At 35.6% G+C, this 13,834-nt stretch overlaps 1 protein-coding gene across 1 annotated transcript in view; it reads left to right on the top strand.

Annotated features, from left to right (window-relative positions):
• Positions 1–951: 951 nt before the first annotated feature.
• LOC138325729 (uncharacterized) overlaps positions 952–13,834 on the top strand; it is a 32,058-nt gene continuing 19,175 nt past the window's right edge. The window contains exon 1 of the mRNA XM_069271581.1: positions 952–1,416. The gene's annotated coding sequence lies outside the window, so the exon portion shown is untranslated. The remainder of the gene's footprint in view (positions 1,417–13,834) is intronic.

The raw sequence follows: 13,834 nt of genomic DNA, 5'->3' as shown, positions 1-13,834 counted from the left end.
AGCATCTTCATTGGGAAATGAAGTGATCGGAGTTTGCTAGGTTCATTATGTATTATACAATATATTATATGTTAATAGTAAGGATCAGTACATTTCTGCAGGTTATATCATACCAGCAAGGAGCACATGTCCAACTCCCTTTATGTTTAGTCTTCGTCAAGAGTAGTCACGGTACCGTTTATAGACCACTTTGCATTTTTGTCGGGAAAGAACCAAGAGCTTCCCAACTAAGGTCGAATGCCCAACTTAAGTCTTAAAGTGAGTCAAATGAGAGAACGGAAATATTAGATCTTTGACGCTCTATTTGCAATAAAGGAGGTAGTGGGTACATCCTGTTGGCCCATATGATCCAAATGATCATGCATTATTATATATCAATCGTCGGAACCATTGCTTGGAGGATATTCCTTGTTTCTTGATGAATACTTGTAATACCTCATCGAATGGGGTGGAAACTTTGATATTTTCACGAGTGGGATATCAAAGTTTCCACCTCACGAGATGAAGTATTACTGGTATTCATCAAGAAACAAGAAATATTCTATTTATTACATTTGTTTTCACGCTTCGTTTCCACTTACGGAAGACATATCTTCTAGTTCTGCTGAAGGTTATTCCGCCATTGTATTTTACAGAGTTATTTACCCTTGCGATTATTACGTTGTGCACAAACTAATGACGTAACAATAAAATTGATAAATGCTGCATTCGGATTGGTCAAAAGCGAGTGAAAATAACATGGGTGATATATCGTCGTCGTCATATCACCATATCGTTTGTGACACAACCGTCAGAAATTGGCGGCGTCATATGACCATGTACATATTAACCATGTTTCGTGTGCAAGGTTATTTAATTCCTTTGGGACTAAGTTTTACTGTTCATACTATTTTTGTGCAGCTGACATCGTCATTCTCATACATTGTGTCAAAAGCATTGCCACGTACAATGACATTTGGTCTACGTGATTGAGAATTTACTGATGCCCGGTAACTACCTTAATGACCATAATCATCACACATATATGTTACCATACAGATACGTAAAACTCCCAACATGAAAGAAGAATTTGTGACTGTATCAGCCGAAACGAAAAAAATGTACACATTCCAGATGATATAGCACGCGTTTTATACTTAAATGTGGAGATTTGAGACATTATCGATCGAGCATATTCACAAAGTAGATGTTATGATACATGTTGTACTAAGGTTCTCCATCACACCTGATCCTTACTGACCACGATTGTGGCTGTCGCCTGTCGCCTAGGAGCAGTACTGTTAAAGCCCTCACACAGATCGTTGATAGTCATTCCGCTGTGATTACATGAATCTGTCGTTTGCTCCTCGCGTGCGCTCCCCATCACCGCCGACTCCAAACTAGGCATTTTCGAATGGCGCCATGATCCTGATCAAGGTAAGTCGAATTTAATGTTGTCTCCTGTCGAGGTTTCAGCGATTTCCTGACCGAGGTTATGTCAGGTCTATCCAATCATTCCCATTTGGACTACTTGTAGTAAAGCATTTTATCAAAGCATTTTGTTTCCGATTTGATCAGACATATTTTGAAACGCTTGCGTGCTTCCAATCAATGAATGTCCTCGGGGGCTACTCTGACAAGAATCTGCGCCTATCAACATTTCCTATAAATGATTGGAATTTACTAAAAGTAAGGTAGGTCTAATTATTCCTTGTTAGTATTGATAAAAGTCAACAAATTAAGTATTCCGAAAGGTTCTGTAATATTTGATAAAGCTGTCTTTGGCACCAATATTTAAACGGTCTGATATTCATCATCATTGATTTAAGTTATAACACGATGGAAAATACGCTTGTTATGTGTAATGCACGTTTAAAAATATCCACTTGAAAACCAGCCTGTGTGTCTCACTAAGGCGACTTGCTAGTGATCAACAGATATATATATATATTATATTCAAAACGGATTAAGAACGCTTTATACCATGTGATCAGCATCGTTCTATGTTATCTGAGGCCAGTGTCTCCTTATATCGAAACTACTCGTTTAGAAGCTTAAATGGGTTATGTTATCCTATAACTATATATTCAAAAATATTCATTTAACATGGAAGGTCTTGTAATGTTAATTTTATTTTTAGTGACAGGACACGCGAAAAATCTGTTGTATTTAATTATTTGCAACATTTAAACTGCATCCATCATTCTCGCGTTGTGATTTTTTTATTATTATTGTTAATTTCTGATTAAATAACTGATTTTCAGCATTTGTTTATATTTCTTCATCAATTGTCTTTGAATACGTTTTCACCCTTATGTATCTAAAGTAAATGCCCCACGATGTATGAAATTATGTCCCTAGAATAGTGCGCATTAGACGAGTCTTCAGCCAATAGCCGCTGATGTAATGTGCCTGTAATCCGGTTTTTGTTGTTAAGATGTTATTTGTGAGGTGTTTTTGTTGTTAAGATGTTATTTGTGAGGTGTTTTGTAGCCCGCTAAATACGACATTATCACAAAAGAGGGGGAATCAATCCAATTACAGGAATCTCGCGTGTCCTCTGACGCCATACAGAACAACGCATTTTTAGCTATTTATGGACAAGACTTGGATGATGATCCAACAAAATTGTCTTAATTGCATTTCAATACAACAAACAAACATGTCTCATATTGACATTGTCGAAATGCAAACATATCCTATCTTTGTTTACTTATCAATAAGACGTCAAGCCATACCAAACCAATCGTAACTTGTAGGACGTACTATTTCATATATGAACTCTTTCCAAAATTATTAACATTTCTCCTCTCTAAACGTCACGCAGAATTTCAAGATTCTTGAAATACATCATTTCGGTACTGTAAAGCGCTTCAACTTCGTGGGGTCAATATTTCGCGGTTTTCCATATAAGGCATATTCGCGGGGTAAGTATTTCGCGGTTTTCCATATAAGTCATCTTCATGAGGTCAATATTTCGCGGTTTTCCATATAAGGCATATTCACAAGGACAATAATTCGCGTTTTTCCATATAAGGCATATTCACAAGGGCAATATATCGCGATTTTCCATCTAAGGCATATTCACGAGGTCAATATTTCGCAGTTTTCCATAAAAGGCATACTTGCTGGGTCAATATTCCGCAGTTTTCCATATAAGGTATATTTGAGGGGTCAATATTTCGCGGTTTTCCATATAAGGTATTTCGCGGAGTGAATATTTCGCGATTTTCCATATAAGGCATATTCACGAGGTCAATATTTCGCGCTCTTCCATATAAGACATGTTCGCTGAGGTAAAGTTCGCGGTTCACTGATTCCCAAAGTCCATAACTATTGTTTCTAGGTACATCAAGCGTGTGAATATATCGCTGGTATTTAGAATTCGCGAATTTCGATTAAAAACACAAATACACCGGAAATCAACTACTCTCGAAATTAAACCCTATACGGTACATGACAAAGCAAAAAGAAGGCTTCCGCGGTCATCAAACCAAGAAGTGATTTTTGTAATTCCAGATGTGTTTTTGGACATAATCATTGAAAATAGACACTCATTTCGATCTCATCCCAGGTTGTGGTAGCTAAAAATATTTTCGCTTATGACTGTACAAAGCAATATATCTTAATAGTAAAAGAATAAAAAAGGAAATACCCTTTAAGTTACATGATTCACTGCGACAAGAAGGTATATATATATGTGTGTGTGTGTGTTCCGTCCATGCATTGTCCACTATCAACTTCAGATAACTTCATATAGCTCAGTAATTGAACCTAGATATGCTTAAACAAATTGTGTACGCACTAGAGAAGAACGATGACGTGGCAATTTATGTTGTTATGTCACTGTTCTGTTTGTACGTGTTACTATGTATATTTGTACTGATTGCAGACAAAATCAAATAACAAATCTTGAACTTTTTAAAGTGGAGAACATGAGTATTTTATCAAATTTACCTGACGATTGATATCTTTATTTTTATGGCTGATATTTGAAGCATCGTGGTGGTGAGTCACTTCAGGGATTCAATTGTTAGTATCAAAGAACTTCATATATCTTAAACATCGAGGTATTTATCATGATATGGAACTATCACTTGTCGAAGGTCTGGTTTCATAGCAAGGCTGATATTAATGAGAGCATTTGTGGATGAAAGGGTTGATGTCAGGGTTTATCTTTTGGTCAGTGGCCGGAATGAGATACTGGATCAATGTTAGGTCCATTTCTAATTAATTTGTCGGGATATACTTAATACTTACTACCAGTTATCATTACAAAACATCTATACCCTTCTATAAACTTATCAGACCGGCTGATCCTATTTTGGTGAAGGTTGCGGTTGAGATAAATATATTCGCCATTTAAATGCTCTGATACACGCACAGAAAGAGTTTATTCTATGACGACCGATATTAAGGTGATAAGAGAAGTACATTTGATGTATATGGACATAGGTCGACATGTCATATACATAGCAACGCAAAGTGCTGATTATTGTAAAAATGTGATATGGGCAGGTTTTGTCGGTAAACATTGCAGAACGGAAATGTCAATGATTAGAACTGAGGATATTCCATCATGTAAATTATTAAATGTATTCCACCTACACGGCATAGGAGATATGAGAACGAGAGGAATGGTGGGTGTGGGCGTGGAGATCGTCAGGGTAAAGTTATTTATTTGTGTTACATTTGACTATCTGAAATATTACGTTTTTACTCCCCCTTTTTAAAACAAACCTCAAAACATCGTGTTGACACTGTTGACGTTTTACCACATGCCCTTCGCTTCTGGGATGCGAGTTCGAATATAACATTCAGCAGTTAACAGGTATTGACTGAACATTGGTGGATTCCCTCCGTCTCTAAAGTCCGATAAGTCTGCATAACACTAAAAGGCGACTTAATATGGGATCTTTTTTTCTCCTCCTCTTACCAACTATTTTCTTCCTTACGTCTCCCTTGACACTTTTAGCCTGGGTTGTGCGCACTCCTCGTTAGGAAGGCTCTTGTGTGCGTCCTGTCACCTGGCCGATACGCACAATAGTCTATGTTAGTGATCGTTTCTACTCTTGCTTAGTGCTCATTATAGCATAGTAGCTGTTAATTAACATTAAGTACTGTAAGCTAAATCAAACAAAACTAAAAACATTAATTTAAAAGTCTTCAAAAGGTTACAAACCCACGAATGCTGCTTTTATTGCCATGGATCACTTACGACTGTCCTTCAAGATTAAAGAAAATCTTAGACAATTTGAATATTTCATTAGCTAATTTTAATGTGTTCAATCGATAAGCGACCCCCCAGGTCAGCCTGGTTGAGCCATAATCTCGGTCTAACGTGGTCACGCCAGCAGAATATGGTCGCCCTTAGATCCCTGGGCACCATATCCTCATCAATAAACCACAGACAATTATTACATTAAAGTGACTATTGTATAATCAGCAGCTTGGAACTGATTTAATACACTGAACAGATGGGTTTGATGTTGCTGAGTGGATATGTCGATGGAGTACAATTATAAGGCGTTTGAGAATAGGTCACATACATTCATCACGATTTAATTGATGTATTGTTATCCATGAAGACCTCGTGCCATTATTGAAACTTGATCTCGAGTATTTGGAGTTATGATCAGAGGACATAATAAGTCATTATTCAGGAAATCTCTGCTTTTCTCTGCCATCTAAATATGGCATATCCGTCCAAATAAACCGATAGTTTCATGAAGTTACGTATGTAATTTAATCTTTCTTGTAACATGCATTTTCTTTGACTTAAAAATATGTAATATTCCCATAACGTAAAAACTGACGCTTAGAATGTTGCATTTGATTGGTTGATAAGAAAGCGTTATGTTTTCTGAGAGAAAAAATAAATTATAAGCATTAAAATGAATATATTTGTATATCATGTAAACATATATTTAGGTTAATACTTAAGTAATACATGCATCTTAGCTTACCATACTTCCAAAAATTGATATGTCAAATATCAAGACTCGAGTTATTAGTGAAATATACAATAGTTGCCAGATCATGAAATTTCGATCACCATTTTATTTTTTTCGTGTTTTCATTGAAAAGGGATATTTGTGTCAGCGAAAAAAACATTTAAACGATAAAATCTCTAAGTAACTAGTCATCAGGTATACTTACAATGTGTTTATATTTTATTTAATAATTAGTTATCAGGTATACTTACAGTGTGTTTATATTTCCTCTAAGTAATTAGTTATCAGGTATACTTAAAGTGTGTTTATATTTTATCTAAGTAATCAGTTATTACAGTTGTAGGTATACTTACAGGGTGTTCATATTTTATCTAAGTTATCAGGTATACTTAGAGTGTTTATATTATTTCTGAGTAATTAGTAAAAGTATGTTTATATTTTATCTAAGTAATTAGGTATTAGGTTCTAACAGTGTGTTTTATATTTTATCTAAGTAATTAGTTATCAGGTATACTTACTGTTTGTTTAAATTCTCTCTAAGTAATTTACACCATCAATAGCACGCCAGCAAAGCTAATACGACATAACGACATGACTATGTTAGCGTCGTCGAACGCGGAAATAGGGTTCCGTGCGACAACTTAAGATTCCCTCAAGGTCACTGCTATATAAAACAATATCAAAACTTTTCGTTCCATAAGAAAAGTCCTTCAAATAATCAAAGTGAGTCTTCATAGATACATTCCTCGGGGGAATTGTTAACTCAGGATTGTATTCAATGTCTAATAGTCAAGGTCTTCACAAAAGTGACATGTGTGTGCTTTATAATAAAATCGAATGTATTTCAATAATATTTCTAAAAAAACTATTATTTTCTTTTCTATTTCTAATGCTGATGTGCAGGCGAAATCCATTCAATTGAAGTTTTGTATGCTAACAGTGAACACAAAACCAGAGAAGGTTTCCATTATTGTTCTCTAGCATTTGTTACATATATACTGTAGCTTCCTATACGTTTATCCCTCATGTCTTATCCTCGATTGCCACAATAGTAACATACTTGTCTTTCGTCAAAACAATGAAGGTTCGATATCCCTATTTGACGTGAAACGGTAAAGGTAATTGATTTCATCCCACAATACTACCCAGTAAACAGGCGTGATAAATTAACGTTCGTATAGAATTTTCGTAATTTCTGTTTAATAAATATTTTCATTGTGCATGTACAAAACTTCTATTAGAATATTGGACATCTGTTGTCACACATTTATTGTGTCTGAGTGAATAAAAAAATCTCACAAAACCTGAACTCGTGGATCTTATATCATCATAAACATGCTGTAATCGTAATATTACCTTAAAAGTTTGTGTAGATAACGGATTCGGCACCAGACTACAAGGTGGATGGGTCCAGTGGGGCTATCACAATCATAACTGTTTGATGGCTATTAATATCCTCAGACGTGACACAGACCTCATTACACTATACATTCTGTACACTTTCCTGATTTCCCATTTCTTTAATTCCATTGATGATATGATATCTGCGTGTCCGAGAGACATTACAGAAGCCAATGTACTAGCTATAGATATTAGGGCTTAATGAACCCTCCGAAGACGCAGCTATAAAGAATGGCTGAAACAAAACAATTAAAGAAGTTTCATTATATCATCAGATTCGTGTATGTCAAACCTAACAACATTAGCTTCGTGATTCGGATGATTACACAGCTTCAATTCTCGACCGGAAGTCGTCCGACAATACTCCGATTCAAACATTGCGTTTCCGTAATTCTACTTCCGGTGTTGTTAATGTTTGCATGACTACATCGATTAAAATGACATTTATGACTTTTAAGTTTCGCTGTTTTTACTTGCTTTGTGGTACCGATCGTCAGTGTATTGACCTCGATATCAATGAGGATAGACAGATGTTCGTCAATGTGTTACCCTAGAAATGACTGCCAACAGTACTGCAAAAACATAGGCTCGAATAGCTAAACCTAGACAGCGGATAGTAATGGGCGACTCATAGTTAAAATGAGACCACTGATTAGTAAACGAAGAACTCCTGCAATTAAATCTAATCAATATATTACTTAACTTTAAACTAGTTTAATCAGTAAAACTGTATTTATAGCCAGGTACAAAGTTCTAAGTGATAGCAAAACTCCGCTGTAGCCGTTCAAAGTTTGTGTATTTTCAATGTTAATTATTGCAAATGGATATACATATTTGTAATTAATGTATTCCAATACGTTTGCTAATTTACGGAATAAAATTTTATTTGATTTTCATGAAATAAAAGTTACATTAGACAAATCGCTGCATCACCACAAAAAGCTTGCAGTTGTCCTAGATATCTCGGCTTTTCTAACCATTGCAACATGCCATGGTGTTGAAGCTACATTACATAAGCCTGATGGACAAATCACGCATGACACCATCATTATACACGCCATTTTGTGCGCCCACGTATAAATTTTAACATATCTTTCATTTAATCAGATTAATCCTAGTATGAGATGCACCTTTCATTTCCACAATTTACGTCAGTAGAGCGGCTTTATCACTAAGGGGATAAAACCTGTAACGTATTCAGTTGGATAGGTATCAATATAAAAAATGAGTCTTCTCTGTCTCCGCAGTGTTAATCATCATGTTGCACATGTAACGACAGGAGTGTGGAGTGTGGAGGACACAACAAACCCGAAATAAATGAGATATCTGGCAGTAATATTGGTGGATACCAGGCCACAGGAAGCCGGTAATGAATGAGAGAAGTGGTGTAGTGTCCCTTGTTATGTCTCCCCGGAGATATTTATATACCTATTGTGTATTCCCGAATCACTATTTACGGCACCTAAGGTCCTCATTAGTTAACTCCTACTTTCATGGTTAAGATATCACGACAAATTACGAGTAACCCTATTTTGAGTTGCATTGGTGTTCCCTCTTGATGTCTCATGGCACCTCATGTGGTGCCATCTTTATTGTATTTTGTAATTACATGTTATCACATATCATAACTCCCATCAACATATGTGTGCCTTATGTTTCATTGCCACATGTGGTACTGAACACAATATTTTGCATATGATACCAATGTGATACATGTATATCTTATCCTTAGCAACTCTGTCCTGATGGTAGGTTTTCAAAATTCTTACTGTTGCCCACTGCATGATCGTATGAGGCGATCTTATTTCAAAATATGTTTGGTTTCTCTTGTTCGTAACGTGTTTTGTGACATTGCCATTGTTTTGTGTTTAAAAATGAGCTTTGATCACTGGCTCCTTCTCCTTGGGTATAACACAACCTGTAAAATGTGGTTTATTATAGATATCGCATGACCCCATGTTTTGTTGCATATCTACTTTGTTTTCGTTTTTAAACGTGTGTCTTACGCTCCCTGAACGACTGTCATCCTTGAAGGTCTCACTCTCGATCCGTTAGACGTTAAAATAACATATTAGTCCTGAGGAACGGCGGCGCCCGACGTATCTCAATCAATGACTGTAAATTCAAATGAAATGTGTTTTGAAGCAGTTAAATGTCACCTACATCCCAAAAGTGTTTCCAACAATTGTTTTGATGAGCATTAACGATCGAGCGCACAGCACGCCTATCTGATTGGCTGGAAGTAACAGTCTAGTATCGCCGGATGTATCCCTTGGAGACTTGCGATTACACGTAATTGGTGACGTCACTTTGATGAGCATTGCATTTAAAAACGAAAATGCATCTTCTATCTTTATAATGGATTTTAGGATTAGTTTCTGATTTTATTTCTTTTTAGTGTCCGGTATCTGTGTTTTACCATTTGATAGAGGGAAAATGTTATCGAAACATTAACTTGGTTGCCTTGGCAACTAATTTCTGGAACAGACTTTAAGTGTCGCAACTACAACGGCTGCCAGGCCCAATTGATAACGGTTGTCAATTGAAATCCATTATGAATCTTCTGTGCCAAAGTCACATTTCTATTATTAGCTCTTTAATCAAGAGTGGTAAAGTGAACCAGAATACGTGACAATACTTGAATAGATTGGAGTTTATGCTTGTGTCCAATAAGCAAGGTTGAGTCGGAGACTAAACTAAGATTGGTCTCAAACGGCTCTATTCCGGGATTACATCAATATTACCCCCTGACTCCAGGATCATGAAAATCCAATATGACGTCACTTTTTGTAACATCGAGTTTGATTGCTATGTCTAAACTTATGACTATTTTGGACTTAAAGATGTATTCCGATTAGGTTTCAGTCTCGTTGAAGTCTCGTTTCGACATAGATCAAAGAAGTTCAAAGATTTTCAAATAAATCTTATCAATTTCTTTAGCAAGGTGCCACTTGCAAATTTAGTCAAACAACATTTCTATTCCTTGAAGATTTTTTATACGGTGATTTTAAGAAACAGCCCATTTGGTGGCCATTTTCAAAATATGTGCTTTTTTCGTTTCGAGTAGAGCTAAAGTTTTACCATTTTCTTTTTTTTTTACTCTAAAATATTGAAAAATAAATATTTAAATGAGGCAAAAATGTAAGCACATGGACCTCCCATTTTTCTGCCTGATTTAGAAAGAGCAACCTTTTCCCTTTTGATATGCAAATATTTACGACCAAGTTTAATACCAGAATTTTTCTATAAATTGCGCATTTTGTAGCTCAAAATTAAGGGGTAGGGGTAGCATATGTTGTTATTCTGAGAAAAAAAATAAGTCTTATTAATCATAACTGGTATATTTTTTAAAGAAGACCACTGGAAAAAATATTCTGCAAACATCCATAAATATCAAACACCTCATTAGGAATTTATGGCTTTAATCTCAAGTGCATATGGTCAAAACAGCCAAATTCCTATAAAATCCAATGTTTTGTCAACTAGGTGTTTTTGAGGGACAATAGCTCGAAAACGAGCATACAGGCATATGTTTTTTCTCCTAATTTCTTCTATGGTATGAACTCCTAATTCTTAAAACCTTATATGAAAAAAGTTATATGCCAGAAAATTTTGACTTCTGAGAGGAATACATCCTTATCTTGTGTTATATATGTAAGACTGGTGACTCGATTTGCTAAATTTGTCGGTCAAAAGACATGCATGATCTTTGTTTATATGGAAAGATGCAGGGGTGTAGGAAGCATTTAATAAAACGTTCAAGCACATAATGTCAAACATTAAATAGTAAAAATTCAATCACGAACTAGACTAAAAATGTCCATCACGGGATTCTATGTCCTATTTAAAAAAAAGTCTCTTAAAAGATCAATTTGTTTATATGTCTTAGCGAGACAATTTTTTTCATTTTTTTTATGTTACACAACAATGTGCCGATGGTGTGTAGTCGGTATATTCAGATCGAGTAGGGTTGCATAATGTTAAATGACGACACAATTATCATTTCTAAATGCAGTTAGCTTTAAATAGAAAAAATTACCATGTTAAGAACGCTTTTTAATCATTAAAATACATCGTAAAACTCATCTCAGCCATTCAAAATCATAATTTTTTATTTTTGCCGGGGAGACTCCCGGAACCCCCTAACATCAAATTCTCGCGCCTTTGGGCGCTCGCATATTCATCAAAATGCATAGTAAAACTCATCTAAGCCATTCTAAATCGTAATTTTTTCCCCAAACACCAAAATCTCGCGCTTTCGGGCGCTCGCAAATTCATCAAAACTCATTTAAGCTATTCTAAATTACAATATTCAAATTACATGTATTTTCCCGGGGGTCACCCTCAGACCCCTAAAACACATAAATCTCGCGCCTTCGACGCTCACACGCTAACTTGGCCAATTTGCGTATTCGTTAATTTCCTTTTAGCGACCCCACGGGTTACAAAATAGTGAGGACCTTTCCCCCCTCCCCCCCCCCATTATGTTTCATCTTCCTATGCCACTGAGATGGAACGCTTAGTCAGTTCGTGCAGGGCTCTTTTCATTCAGGGACCGGGAAATAATCCAATGTATGTTTATTAGAAAGCTTCATCGATGTAAAATCATTATAAGGAGACAACAGAACGAAAACATGTCGATTCCGGTTTTTTTTCATGCCTTACTTTTTAAAGAAATTAAGCAGTAAATTCTTTCTCATAGCAACAAAGAAAATATTACATAAAACTGCCCCTGCGAGATGGTATTCATGACATCATGAAAAAGTTCATGAATATTCATCAAATGTCTCTCATGAACTCATCATGAAGTTATATTTACACTTGCTAGGCTTGTTCACTATACGCAAGTACTAGCCCATTTTGTTTACCATAACTGCATGGTAACATTGAACTTTGAACTTGCGTATGAAAATGTTCTATGCAACGTAAAGGGACTACTTTTTTAAAAGAAACACATGGCTTTGTTTACATTTTGACGCAACATTACGTGTATATTGTTGGGGTTTTTTCATAGAATTTTGGAAAAATGTAAACAATACATATATGTTTTATATTTATATATGATCCAAATATTTTTAAAATTAACAATAGTATAAAGAAACGAGAAAAAATATCCCGACGGGCGACGTGCAGTGCTTTCATTTTTGTGAAAAATGATGGATGTCAAACATTAGGTCCTACCTATGTCTCTGTGTTCGTCCTACGATCGAGTCTTTGGGATGGACGGGCGTGAGACCTTCTGACAGAGGTTAGTTATAAACATATCCTCTTGTCTTTTTTCTTTGAGAATTTAATCATGTGTAACGTTATTATAAAACATGCACTGCTAGAAATCCACGTTTTGACAGCTACACGTCACCACAAATACAGATGTACATTGTATCCATCGAACACAAGTGAAGTTATTCCATCTATCGATGGCGATGGATATAATCACATGGCTCCCAAGGATGTTATATCGTCAAGCCAGACGACAATCTCAAACACATTCAGCTAGTTGAACACTGGTGTTTTGACAACTTCGGCAAACTCCAGTGCGTCAGCTTCGCCTCGCTGCACAATAACGGTCGCCGAGTTCACACATGTGGCCGAATACAAATACTTTATGTTATTACGCTACATATTAACTTTTAGCAAATTGGATATATATTTAAGGTTCTGATCTGATTAAAAAAATTATCTCTGAAATTAACTTTGTTTGTCATGGCTTTTTTACACAAAAATATTGAACTCTTTTGTCGTCGCGGATGAATAATTCTACCTTACGTAAAGAGTCATCATTCGCTGTTTAATTGAGTAAGCTCCTCCCACTTTTGACCGACTTTTATTGAATAATTACGTCACTTCCAAAAAGACGATTTTATTGCATAAAATATAAATAAAAAGTCGTGTGAGTGTAAATATAGGGATTGGATTTCGCTTTTACCGCGCCCCATAGAATATATTTTTAGAGGAATTGCTCCATACAAGCATGGTTAACATAAAAGCGGAATCCAATCCCTATTTATGAATCAATGAAACATTCATGATTGTTCATGATCAATGTGTCAAGAATCATCCATGAAGGTTTTTACATGAATGATATTCATTAAAATTCTTCAAAATGAATGAAGATGTTTCATTCATTTTAAGAATTTTATTGAACATCAGTTATGCATAAAACTTCATGAATGATTCCTAACCTGTAATTCCATTCATTTTGATGGATTTTAATGAATATCCACTGAAGTAACATGACTTGTCTTGTGACCACATGAGTCATGTGACTTCTATATACGCCAAAACAGTCACAATCCAAAATGACTGCTGTATCTGATGGCGTGTGGAAGGGGAAACATTATTCATCTTAAAATGGAAGTATTGGCACATTAGTGAACGGATTATTCCATTCCTGGATTTCTTTTAGCACAAATGAACACTTTTCAGTAAGTTTTTATTTATCTGCAGTTCTTTTTAACATGAAATTGTTGCACACTGATATTGCTATAGTAATTATGCAT

Source organism: Argopecten irradians, chromosome 6 (genome assembly GCF_041381155.1).
Source record: "Argopecten irradians isolate NY chromosome 6, Ai_NY, whole genome shotgun sequence".
Taxonomy (NCBI): domain Eukaryota; kingdom Metazoa; phylum Mollusca; class Bivalvia; order Pectinida; family Pectinidae; genus Argopecten; species Argopecten irradians.
This window is presented reverse-complemented; position numbering and strand designations above follow the sequence as displayed.